This window comes from Strongylocentrotus purpuratus, unplaced genomic scaffold, assembly GCF_000002235.5.
Source record: "Strongylocentrotus purpuratus isolate Spur 01 unplaced genomic scaffold, Spur_5.0 spur5_scaffold_6, whole genome shotgun sequence".
Lineage (NCBI taxonomy): Eukaryota > Metazoa > Echinodermata > Echinoidea > Camarodonta > Strongylocentrotidae > Strongylocentrotus > Strongylocentrotus purpuratus.
The window spans coordinates 42,384,336-42,397,296 of record NW_022145612.1 but is presented as its reverse complement, the minus strand read 5'-3'; the positions used below and the strand labels follow the sequence as shown (position 1 = coordinate 42,397,296).

The window sequence follows — 12,961 nt, the reverse complement described above, 5'->3', positions numbered from 1 at the left end:
TCTATAACACGGATAATAAATCTCGAGTTTGTCGAGTGGCTACTTCTGTGAACACTCAAAGCATCGTACTGGTTTATATGTCTTGAAATTGAATGCGCCTACAAGATTTGAAATCTGAGACGATACCTGGCTGAGAGCAGCACAAAATGATTTACTGCTGTTAGATGTAGGTCTACTATATTGAGGGGAAGAGCACGACTTGGTGCAACTTTTCCTATTCTAATATTTCTTTCATTATTAGTGACAGGAACAAACTTGTTCAATGTGCATAGAATCATATAGATAAAAGCCCAGTATTACCTTCTACATTAGAAGGTAGTCACATGACATGTCACCTGATATGGACATGATAAAGGTCATGGTTGGGAAAGTATTAATGAAGATTGGATCATGCTTTTATTCAGCAAGAGATGATTGACTTTGGAGTAAAGATCGTAATCTAGCCTGAATACTAATCTTCGTTCAGGTATTGTTTACTGTATATATATATATATATATATATATATATATATATATACAGTACATATTTATATATATATATACATATTCAGTAATTTAATTGCATGAAGCCATTATGGCATGTGGAATCAGAATTACAATTTGGGCTATGTTTCATTTTTAGTGATATGCTACATCCAAACAGTGAATTAGCCCCCAAAATGCTAAAGAGAGCCCCGAAAGTCATAAAAGAGCACCAAAAATATTGCATAGAATTCAATGCAAAACAAAGTAAAGAGTGTTATTTTCATGCAAGCAAGCTTGAAAAGCAGCCCCCAAAAAAAGTATTTTTTCCCTGCATCCAAAAAGAATCGTGAGCTTCAAACAAGCCAGAAGCTTCAAGTTAGTACATGGTAGATCTATGTAGATCAACAGATTGAAAATTATAACATGACAATTTATGATGGGCTTGTATACTGGCATCTTTAAATATCAAGGTTTAATTGGTCCTCTTTGGCCCAAGCAGTGAAGATGTTCTTGCTGTCTCGTTACTGTCTTTATATCTGCATTTAATGTCAAAACAAGGGATAAAAGGAGTATGATGGTTTGATGGACGATGATGTCGGGAATCCTTTTCTTGATGAGGGGTATAACTCCACCTTGATTGGGGTTGAGATGTTGATGTACCACAGCTGTGTGTATTTGGTCAGGCCAGTGATGCATTCCTTGGAGGATGGAGGGATGATGGATGACAGGAAACTAGAGAGGAAGAGAGATACCGGGATGCGCAGTCATGACGATGAGATAGAGAAGACACAAACAGATGAGTTGACGAGGGGAAACGAAACAGGGGGAAAGGAAAGAGGGGGAAAGGATAGAGAGGAAATGGTGAGCTTTCGGGAAGGGAAATTATGATGAAAGAGAGTTGATTCATAGAAAGGGTAGAGTCATTGTTTGGATGATGAAAGATGAGGTGAGAGTGAGAGAGAAAGAGAAGTAGGAGATAGAGAAGAGACAAACAGATGAGTTGTTGAGGGGGAAATGATAGAGAGGAAATGGTGAGCGGATTGCGAGAAGGAAATAATGATGAAAGAGGGTTGATTCACAGAGAGGATAGAGTCATTGTTTGGATGATGAAGGATGAGGTGAGTGAAAGAGAGAGAGAGAAAGAAAAAGAGAAAGAGGGGAGAGAGAGAGAGAGAGAGAGAGAGAGAGAGGCAAAGGGATTCAACTTTGTATGATCTTGGAAGAAGAATTATGAAGAGGCAAGAAGGTGGCAAAAGAAAATATGAGTTGAATATCGAGCAACTCCAAATGTGAAAACTTGAATGTGGAAGAAAGTTGTTATCAACCTTTGTTTTTAATATTTCACTTTTGCACACTACAAAGTATGAAACAGCTTGATTACGGTATTGATATGCATCTGAAAGTTGAATTTTTGTAATGAAATAAGAAATTGTGTAAATACAGATGTGGCATGGGGTAACAGGCCTTTAGAGTAGCATATACTTCAAAGAAGTAATATATAATTAGAATGAGGATCTGTTCAGTACCAAAACATTTCACTGTAGTTGTTCGACATCTCCCTTAGATAATTGTAAACTATATACTGTCTGCACTTTGTCATATTATGTAGTTCCAGGTTAGAGAATACCTGAGCCCGAGTGGGATCATTTCCACTGGGAATAGCCAGAATACATCAAATTTGTTTTAGAGACGTAAACATGAGATATATAAAGAATCCTATATTTGTTAACCATAACAGGGAAGTGCTTACTGTGCTTTCTGCATGAGATGTAGAACAAGTAATATCATTATTTCGTTTTTGACACTCAGAAATCGATCAGTAACTGCAAGTAAGTATTTCTAAAGTGAAGTGTTTTCTTTTGATTACTCTGTGATGCCTATTTCTTTTAATTTGAATCAAGGCATTCCTGACAGAAGAATATTTGTGTATCTTGCCTTCGGAATATCTCTTGAGGTCAGCGGAAAAATTCCTGCCTCATCATAGCCTTCTGAAATCTTCAAATAATCAACACATATTGAGAGGCATGGGTCTGTATGATTTGATTGACCTGCCTTCTTACTAAACACATCTATATTTACAGCAAACCTATTCTGTATACATTTTACGCTTCTGCATTTGCGTTTATCCCCTGCTACGTAAGCGCTTCGATGCTAACTCAATTTACCCTCCCCCAGACTACGCAATCAAAGTTCTTAGAAGCCAGTGACCAGGTGGAAAAGCAAGTAAGATGTCCGTCAGTGGGGTCACTGATGAAGACGCAGCAGCGCATGTTTACAGGACGTCAGCTGAGATGATGATTCTGACCAGTGTCTGACCACCACGCATGCTCTGCTCTGCTCAGCTCCTCAGCAGAAAATGCATTCCACTGGAAGCATTCCTGAGATGCATCAGACTTCATTGGTCTTCCTTTGCTAGAGTACCACTTGCTTGATATACAAACCTGAGGTCGTGACGTAGCCCAAGTGTGAATGAACGGAAGTTAAAGATGGGGGAATTTTGTGACGTAGACATTAAATGATTATAGAACGATCTAGCATGAATAGCATAGGGTTCTGTTGTTTAGCTTCTGGTTTCGTGGAGATACTCATTGTTAATTGGTTAAGGTAATTATTAGAAGTGCTCACTTTTGTTTCAATTTGTAAATACCCCCAAAAGGTGGCTTTCCTGTGATTGCAAGACTCTGATCAAATGCTCATTGTTGTCAGTCAAATGTATAACTCTGATTTTATAAGCTAGACACAATTTTTAAGTTCTACCGAAGAATTTTACGAAAATTATGGATGTAACATAACATAACTGTATCTGTAGTTATGAACACATCTGGATAATTTTAAACACTACACCTGTAGTTATGAACTTTGACAAGTGCCAATCAAACTCACACGGACAAAACTCTTTACCACATACATGCAGTCATAGTTCTCAACCACATAGCTGTCAATCTGTGCCAGACTGGCACAGGCATACTGTTGGCAGATGGAAAAGAGCAACAGTAATAAACCTTAAACAAATGTCACTGACCACAGACTTTGACAGAAGTCATTTCCAGTTTTCTTGAAAGTCAAATGCCAGTCATTAATGAGTGACTGAGCGAGTGACAATTGATTTTTAGATCAAACTTTCTTAGCTGAAGCACTATGTGAATATTCTTGTCATAGTTTTTTGAAGCAGATTTACAGAAAGCGCTAATGAAGAGCAAATATTGATTTTTTTTTTTTTTTTAATGGGGCAGGAGTGAGGAAGTAGATGGGAGTTCTTTTACTTTCTTTGGAGACAGGAGTACTGATGAATTTGTATGTTTTCTCTTTTGTGAAAGAAAATGTTCATCCCTTGTAAAACCTGTGAATGTATATATTACTTAGATATTGTTTATACATAGTCACTAAATCTTGTTTTTGATAATTGGTAAGATCAATGGCAATTTTTATGTCACTGACCACAAACTTTGACAGAAGTCATTTCCAGTTTTCTTAAAAGTCAAATGCCAGTCATTAACTGTTAATGAGTGACTGAGTGAGTGACATTTGAGTTTTAGATCAAACTTTCTTAGCTGAAGCATATTCTTGTGCATATTCTTGTGATCTTGTCATAGCTTTTGATGCAGCTTTACAGAAAGTGCTAATGAAGAGCAAATATTGTACCATTTTTCTTTTAATGGGGGAGGAGAGAGGAAGTAGTTTTCTTTTAAACAGGAAAGAGATTGTACCTAGTTCTTTTACTTTCATTAGAGACAGGATCGAGTACTGATGAATGTGCATGTTTCCTCGTTTGCAAGAGGCAATTTTCATCCCTTGTGAAACCTGTTTATGTATTACTTAGATATTTTTCGATTTGATTCTTGGTTAGATAAATGGCAATTTGTTATAAGTGTCATATAACTCGTAGTCATGTAAACAAACACCAAATGGGACAAAAGTCATATATGGAAGCTCGGAGCCATAGGAAATGCATCCTCCTTTCATGTAACATTTAGGGAACATAGGTAATGTATATTTGATTCAAAATAGAAGAGAAATAAAATTCTTTGTAGATGAGGCTACTTCTTAGAGGCAGTGACACACGTTCCTGTGAAGCACTACCCTTTTTCCCTATCAGTAACTAACAAGATAGCTTGTCTGCTTCCGCCATTGTGTTTTTTCTTCATCATCAGTTGTGTCATCTCGTTAGAGAAAGGTTCGGTTCTGGGAGTGCCAAAGTTTTGTACGTGCTAGAGCATTTGATTTAAAGGGGCAATGGTTCTGCCTTAGCTTCGGCAAAGATGCAGGATTAGTCTGAAGTCTACAAAAAAAAGAATGGCAAGGAAGTAAAATAAACACAGAGTGATTTTTTTTTGACTGGTATTTTACAGATAATTATTGCCATTTTACAGGGGTAGCGATTTCTTGTCCTGACTTGGGGAGAAAGAGGGGAGGGGGAAGGTGGGGGATGGTGACATTTGAGGAAGCTTCTGACCAAGCAGGGAAGGGTCTGTGAGGGTAGAATCATCAGCTCCCTCCCCACCCCATAGGTGACGAGGTCACATTTAGGGGAAGTAAAACGCATGACAGCAACTCCCCTGTCAAATTATATATTCATTATTTTACAGTGTTGCTAATGGGATCCCTATTTACTTCATGATTAATAATTCAGAATAAAGTTCTAGACAGTCCTTCAAAATGTAATTTCACTTCAAGTTCGGAACATTAACTTTGAAAGTCGTCACCCATCTGTGTCCCCCAACACGACGACGCATGTAACCATGTACGACATAGCATACCTTCATCAATACTCTCTGAGTAATTAAGCATGATGACATCAGCTTAATTGCTATGGGTTGGGGGCTCATGAGCGCGCGATTGACGATGAAGGCATGACTGATGCGGTTTTGGAATGATGTGAGAGGTTCTCCGAAAGATGTATGACCTGGATAAATAGCAGTAGCTGAATGTTGAACTTTAGATTAATGGCTTCTTCCTCTGAACTGCTGAACTTTAAGTCATTTGGAGTACTTGGCTAATGTCAGTGTAGCATTGAACTGTACAGATGGTAAAAGCAGTACCACAGTGTTTGAATGGGAAAAACACCTCCAGTATGATAGCCGTAACAGTTGTCTTTGAATAGTTCATTAGAACAAAGGCTCTTTAGATCTCAATTAACCGCACCTATGAACAAGATAAAGCATTTGTGAAAGATCGAAAGAGGGAAGAGTTAAAGTGATACAATGTGTCAAGCATTTGTTTTCATTTCTTGCAACTTTGTTTCATTCAATACTTTCTCTGATGATAGATTTCAATAGTACTAATGGATGAATTTGACCTTCTGCCCTTTTACTGAAAGTTTCAGTCAACATATCCTATTTCATTTCATTCAGGTTAGGACTGATCAAGTAACATCTAGATCCATGAAAATCTGACTTAAACTGTGGTCATGTTTCTTGTCGTGCGACTTCACTGTAGAGTAACGGAGACATCATAGAACAGCTGACATTATGCTGTGAACGGGGAACAATCCATGTTGTCTGTTTGCCATTTTTCAAGAGGGAAAACGAGGAGGGATGAGGGGAAAAGGAGGGATAAAATCAGAGCACAGGAAATTGTGATTTAAACCAAATGGGTCACGCTTTCTACTCAAATTTCATCTCCGTGAATCACTCTGATTCGATATCAAGTGCCATGATTCAGTGTTTACAGTGGGGAAATGGGATAGCGCTTTGGAAATATGAGTGGTTGTGTAGTATTAAGTGGCAGGAGAGTTTGACAAAAAATGGGAGTTAACAAGTTAATTCCACTATCTCTCTTATTCCATGGACCATTGTTATTAATTCCATGAATATAATTAATTTTAAGCTATCAGAAAAGGTCACAGAAAGGTTCTAAGTACACTGTTAATTAATGAAGATCAACAATTTACATGCATGTAGGACTATACAGAAATGGGGGAAGGGGAAACCCCTTAAAACAGGGAGGGGGGCAGATCCTTTTTTTTTAGAGGGATAGATGGAGTTAAAGGTAATACAAAGTTTTGGTATAGGAGTCGTGAATTTGGTTCAAATGAACATTATGGAAGCATATGCGATCCTACAATATTCAGTGATCGTTGTCGCGGTTGAAATCGAGTCTAAAGTTATGCCATTGCAAATAATACACTCTTTATGTTGAATAGCTCCTCTCAAGGTCACGATATTAATCAAGCTATAAAACAATGTTTCTTGACTAAAATCGACGGATTAGCTATTCCAGTTTGTAAATTATATATCACAACTACACATTCTGAAATTGTCATGGTCGCAACTACCATCGAACGGCCGTAGACGCTATTTGAAATTTATCAAAATTTACCGGGAGCACCGGTAAATTTATATATTCAATTTTTCTCGAAAGCGGAAGTGTTTTGGGGCTAAATTTTCTAGTACTTATAATACACCCACAGAGGCATCCAAATAAATCAAAATTGTAAAGAACCACTATCCACCCAATTCTCCAAATTTTCCAAAACTTTGTATTACCTTTAAGCAGACCTGTGCATGGTGCAGAAAGTTCACATGGTGGATATTGCCTCTGATTGTATTTCAGAGATTCTTGAAGGAATCTTTAACAATAATCGAACATATATAAACCAGTCTATTTAAGATCTTGATGTTTTTTTTTTTTTTTTTTTTTTTTTTTTGGGGGGGGGGGGGTTATAGGGTGATTTAAATGATTGAAACTACTTGCAGCCTCCAAGCTATATTTGTCTGTTTTAGTAAGGCTGCTCAGTGCTGCTGGTAAGGTTCTCTGTGTTAGCTCAGTATCAAGCTTTTATTCTTTGAGGATACAAACACAATTCAAGGTTGTTGTTTTCTTCTCAATACGCATTTTGATACTCTTAACTATTAAGGAGGCTTGGTACCTGTCAATTCTTGGGAAATCCTTGATTTATATTCACTTTCAAGGCACATCCAACCTTCTTTAAGCTCACATATGTAATTAATATGTGCTTGTTATCATTCCTGTTAATAACTTGCTCCTTTCGGTATCAGCATCAGGTATCCAATGAAAAGCATCATTGATTAAGGAATATATATCCGCAACATTTACCTGGGACATCACTGAGAAATTCTGCCTATAGTTCCACTATGAAGCTTTTATGTAACTTCTAGAAAACTAATTTCCATTTGTGAAATTTGTCTGCTTTCTAGTTTGAGCATAACAAGGGGTTAGTTCCCCAAAGCTGCTTAATAGTATACATCGACCAGTGTTCTGTATGCTTCCTCTTCTATTGCTAGTTTTAGAAGTGATATCTTCCACTCTTCGAGACTTCAAGTACATGTACTAGGTTAGGATCTACTGAATATGTTATTTTTTCTAGATCAGTTTTGACTACCGGGTACTATTTAAGGACACGTAAATGTTTTCAATGTGTGCTTTGTATATGATAATCTCTCCTGATTTCTTTCCTACCATGAAACCAAAAGCATATTAGAATCAGAGAGATTTTATTCATCTCTTCAAAGAGGAATTGCTAGAAATTACATTTGTTGATAACTAAGAGGGTTCTGACTCATGATTTTTAAAACCAGTTCGCGTCCTTCTGGCTCACTTAATTAGACTATTAGTTTGCTCCATTTATCCCATCATCAGTCATCAGTCTTTCTGATTCTTGCTTATTTCTTAAATGGCACGTTGTAAGTATGGCCAGGGGAGTCCTGAAGAGGAATTAAATAGACCTCCAAGGTTTGTGACAATGATGGTAGTTTTAAATAGTTAATTTTATTATGGACTCAGGGACATTTCCCCCCAATACCGGTACTCTCTCTAGAACACATGAAAATAGCATGTTTGACAACGTGCTGTACGATATCGAACGTGACAGACAACGTGCCATATGTTGTGATCTGAACAGATCTGAACAATGAAAATACAATGTGCAAATAGGGAAAGTATAGTATCAGGATTTGAAGCGAGGTCAGCATTTTACCTTGAGGTACTTATGTAAAGAATTGTTAAGACACATGGAACTTTAGCAAACAGCTACATGTTTTGAATTGATCGTGACAGCGTGCTTAAGAGTAAATGCCCCCACCTTCTAGTCACAGGTAGGCCTATTGCCCCCCCCCCCCCCCCATTTAATTACAGAATAGATGCCAATTGTTTCCTACAGGTATATGTCTCCAACCACCATCCTTGTGACATTGACTCAAAGCCATGTATAAATGTCTAATTCCCTGGCTTCATGCATATCCTCAAAATAAACTGTGTATTTAATGTTTTCATTTTTCAAGTTGGATCATAATCGTAGCTTTCTTCAAAGTACACTGTGAAATAGGGGTGCGGCTATATTTTCTTGGATGTCAGCACTTGGTTACAATGGAACAAGTCTACTGGGATTATTTTGCTCATTTTGCAGCCATTTGTAATGGATTACATTAGAGAAAGAGTAATTTTGCCCCAAAAGGCAGGTTTTACTCATGTGAAAATTAGTATGGAACATTCCAAGTATCCTTGGTTGATGTGTTTCTTCCCAGCGACAACGGCATACCAGACATTCCAATCCATTGTACCTGGTGTCTTGGGCGGACTTCCAGACCACCTGAAATCCAGACACCGGGGACAATAGGACAAGTTGATTTAGTGTAATCCTTACACAGTGGTGACGACCCCTTGATCTCAAGAAGCTATTAGTGTTTTACTAAATGTGAGCTGCCACTCCCAGTGATATTTTGGAATCGTGTTTTTTTATCTTTTTTATTTGTTAAGAAAAATGTTCTTAAGAACGTTATGTTGCTATCATCTGGAGAAAGGAAATAAGGCAAGGAAATAAGGAAGGAAGAAAGACAAGAAATGGAGAGCAGAAGTACATGTATGCTTGATTCACTATATTCTTTTGAAACTTTCCAATATGCCTGTGTAAGCTTTAGATAGATTTATGCATTTTGTTTTCGACACCCCCCCCCCATCCCTACTCGATCCCCAAAGTTGAACAGTACCTTTAAATTCTGGAAAAATTGACATTTAGAGAGTATTCTTGCATCATACTTTTTTATTGATTTATTAGCCTAAAGTTCAACATGTCAGATGCATTCGGAACTGATGAAGGAGGAAAACCCCTTTTCAAATTCCTTCCCTTTCTTGTATATTCCCCTTGTAAGGTACCCCTTTTGACATTTCATAAATTATAGTATTTCCCCCTGAACTGCCTAATATCAAGTGACTTAAAGGCTTCTCGACATGAAATTGAACTCCTTGGGAGCGGAAATATCACGATGGCAATTTGGTTTGTGGGGTAGGGCTGGTCGACATGACAGGCCAAAGGTGTGGTTTAATAGAGAGTAGAAAATTTGATCAGAAGGAAAGTAAACTCATAAATGTAATGGAAGTTGAACATGTACATGTAGACGCCTATTACCTTGGTCAAATATTATTACAGTATCATTCACGGATCCAGGCACTTGTTTTCAGCTTTATTTCACATTACTCTAGATTTAACAGTGAGCTGTTGATTCCTTCTTACTTTGGAAAGGTTATTTCCTTGAAATATTGTTTATTTCACTTTTTTTCTTTTACAGCAGGAAGTGTATCATGAAAATGTGGATGTTCAAGATATTTTTGTGACTGAAACATTCACTTCATGAAATATAAGATGTTATTTTCAAAAGAAAAGATTTATAAGCAATGATTTTTGGAGACATGCACGGAATGTTTTTTCTGCAATCATTAATTGATTGTCAAGTCGGCCAGAGGAATTGATGATGGGCTGTATACCCTGTACAAGCCAGTCTTTGACTGCTTCAAAACAAGGTACCTTGATAAATGCAATCCATTGAGGGGCAGTTGGCAACCCCCAGCAGTATATCGAATCCTGCCGTAATCCAACCATCTGCTACCGATTCCAATAGAGCGATCAACGGTTTGGCAAGTTATCCTGGAAGGGGGCCTGTAACCACTTCTGGGTGATTTACATGTGCTGACACTTCAAGACAATTCAGTTTGAGAACTCCATTTACATGTACTTTCAATCTTTCAGAAAACATCCCTCTATAATGATCCCTGACTACCATCATTTGATCCTAAATGTGTTGTTTAAATGCATTTGTTAGTGGGTCTATGAACAAAGTTGGAGAGAATGTTACGAGTAAGATTTTCAGTCAAATTGCAGCAATATTATCACACAACTCTTTCTTGAGTAGAAAACAGTAATGGAGGATAAAGTTTACCTTTTTTCCAAGAACACGCACCAAAAGAAAATCAGGAGCCACTGCTCATACAATCCATACCTCTTCTTGTACTGCTTAAATGATATGGATGATGGATATGTTTATGAATTAAATGATGCCCAACATTACCTCACTTGAAGTTATGGAGAGCATTTTTTTTTTTTGGAGTTGATGATTCAGAGTGATTTGAATGTACCCAGTACCCATCCTTTACCACAAAGCAAAGTTTCTGAAATCCATTTACATTTGATTGAGGAATGGAAAAACACCTCAGGAAATATTTTTACAGATTATGTTTTGCAAAGGGTTTTTATTCTCTTCTTTTATCAAATATTTTGTCTTAAGTTATATACAAGGCCTTTTATAGCATTATCTTCATAATTATTCAAATTCACCCTTTTTTTTTGGCTGTCCTTTTTCATCTTACCTCACCTATTTATAGTGATTTTCCTTCTCTTCTCTTCTCTATAGTTTAATTTCCTATGTAGTTCAGTTGGAGCCACAAAGAATGGTGGCTCAAGGATAGGAGTAATGTTGAGAAGTGATATTGAAATAGACCCTTCATGATTTGTAAGAGCTGTTATGGTTTTGATAACAACGATAGCAAAATTGATATTTATGGACAGGTGATGTTTTATGCATATCTGTAAGGTTTGAAAACAGACCTTTGCAGCTTCATGTGCGACAAACAGTTGTGAAAACTGTGAAAAAAAGCTGTTGTTACATCTTTTGTGTGTTCAAAACCCAGCCCAGTGCACTTTCCCCTCAAGCAAGCCATTTTAAATTCAGCTGCCTCTCTCAACCCGGGTTTCTGAATAGGTAACCAGTGGAAAGAAATTCTTTGACTGAATGCTTTTGTGTGTTCCTTTGGTAACTTAGAGTTATAATAAAGTCAGGGTTAATTATGCATGGTTTGAATCTCTTGGCAAAAGACACTATCAAGTCAATAATTAGTATTACTTTGATTGATGTGTCCTATCCTTTAACTTGTTATTGAGTTGAAATATATGACATTCAAGGTGAGAGCACTTTACTCACAACGAGGGAAGCAAATCTCATATAATCATACATGTAGGTCCTAGGTCGTTTGTCATTGTGTTCTTATGAAAAATAAAAAATATGCCAAGTAATTAATTAATAAGCAAATTGGCAATTTAGGAGGCATATATTTCAGATAACAACGTTCAATATGCTTAGAGCTAATACTTAAGGTCGAACACTTAAAGGTCAAACTAAGGTCACAGCACGTTTCTTGATTCCAATGCAGTTGCAAAAATATTAGTGCAACAGTAGAAAATAAAATCAAGTCTTCTTCTTCCCCAAATGACAAAAATAGATGTAACCAGGTTTTACAAGGAATTGTTTTCGTTGTCTGGAAACTTATATTTTGTCCTAGCATACAACCGAATCTGATTGAGAATTGTTTTATATGAGATCTCTACCAGCGAGTAAAACTGAGAAACGAACCAGACTTCTACCCCGGGATTGTTGATTGAAAGGAACAGCACCTGCTGAGCAGGGCATTGTTCACATTGGTGTTTTCTATTTGATTTCCTTTCCTTTCAGAATTCGAAGTTAGTGTTGCAAGGTTTACCAATGTTTCTCATATTTAGCTGGGCTAGAAGAGCGAAAATTGTTTGTGATCGAGAAATGAGAACAAAGTTATGATGCTGCCAAATAAGTCGTTTGAGAAGAAACGGCGGCGGCAAAAGAAGGGGACCCAAAACGGAAATCCAATCAACAGAGGAATGCTACTTCATTTCTGGGTAGATTTTTATGGTTTTCTCCCTCTGTTACTTGCCAAACTATCAACATGTCTCTCAAATAACCTTCGAGTAGCAAAATGAAATTGACTAGGGACTTGACTGAGGTACTTCGAGGGGCAGGCAGATAATAGTGAAATATGTAGAAAATTGCTGTGGATTGCTATGATGAAATTTGTTTTCCGATGAAAGATGTGTTTTGATAGATTGGTTTGACATCATGTCATGAGGGTAAGAAGTGTCACGCTAAGTTCCACATGATCCTGCCAAGTATTCCGAGGTGTGTTTTTTTCTTCCTGCAATGTTATGTGACAGTTTGGCAAAAAAATAGTTTCATAAAAATGTTAGTAAAAGTCCAATGGGTAGGATTACATAGCTCATTGTTGTGTATGAAGTGCCATGTGTGATCATGATGACATATTGGGATGGGATAATGATCTTTTAGATATCTGTCGATGATGGACACTTTCGGGACTATCATTCCAAACCTGTTGACATGGTGATGAAAATGGAATGTGATGGTTTGATTGGTTATGGCTTCAGTGGAGTGAATAATTTGTG

At 37.2% G+C, this 12,961-nt stretch overlaps 1 protein-coding gene across 1 annotated transcript in view; it reads left to right on the top strand.

The window, feature by feature from the left end:
• LOC580806 (NUAK family SNF1-like kinase 1) overlaps positions 1 to 12,961 on the top strand; it is a 47,510-nt gene that overhangs the window by 28,328 nt on the left and 6,221 nt on the right. The gene's annotated exons all lie outside the window — the stretch shown is intronic.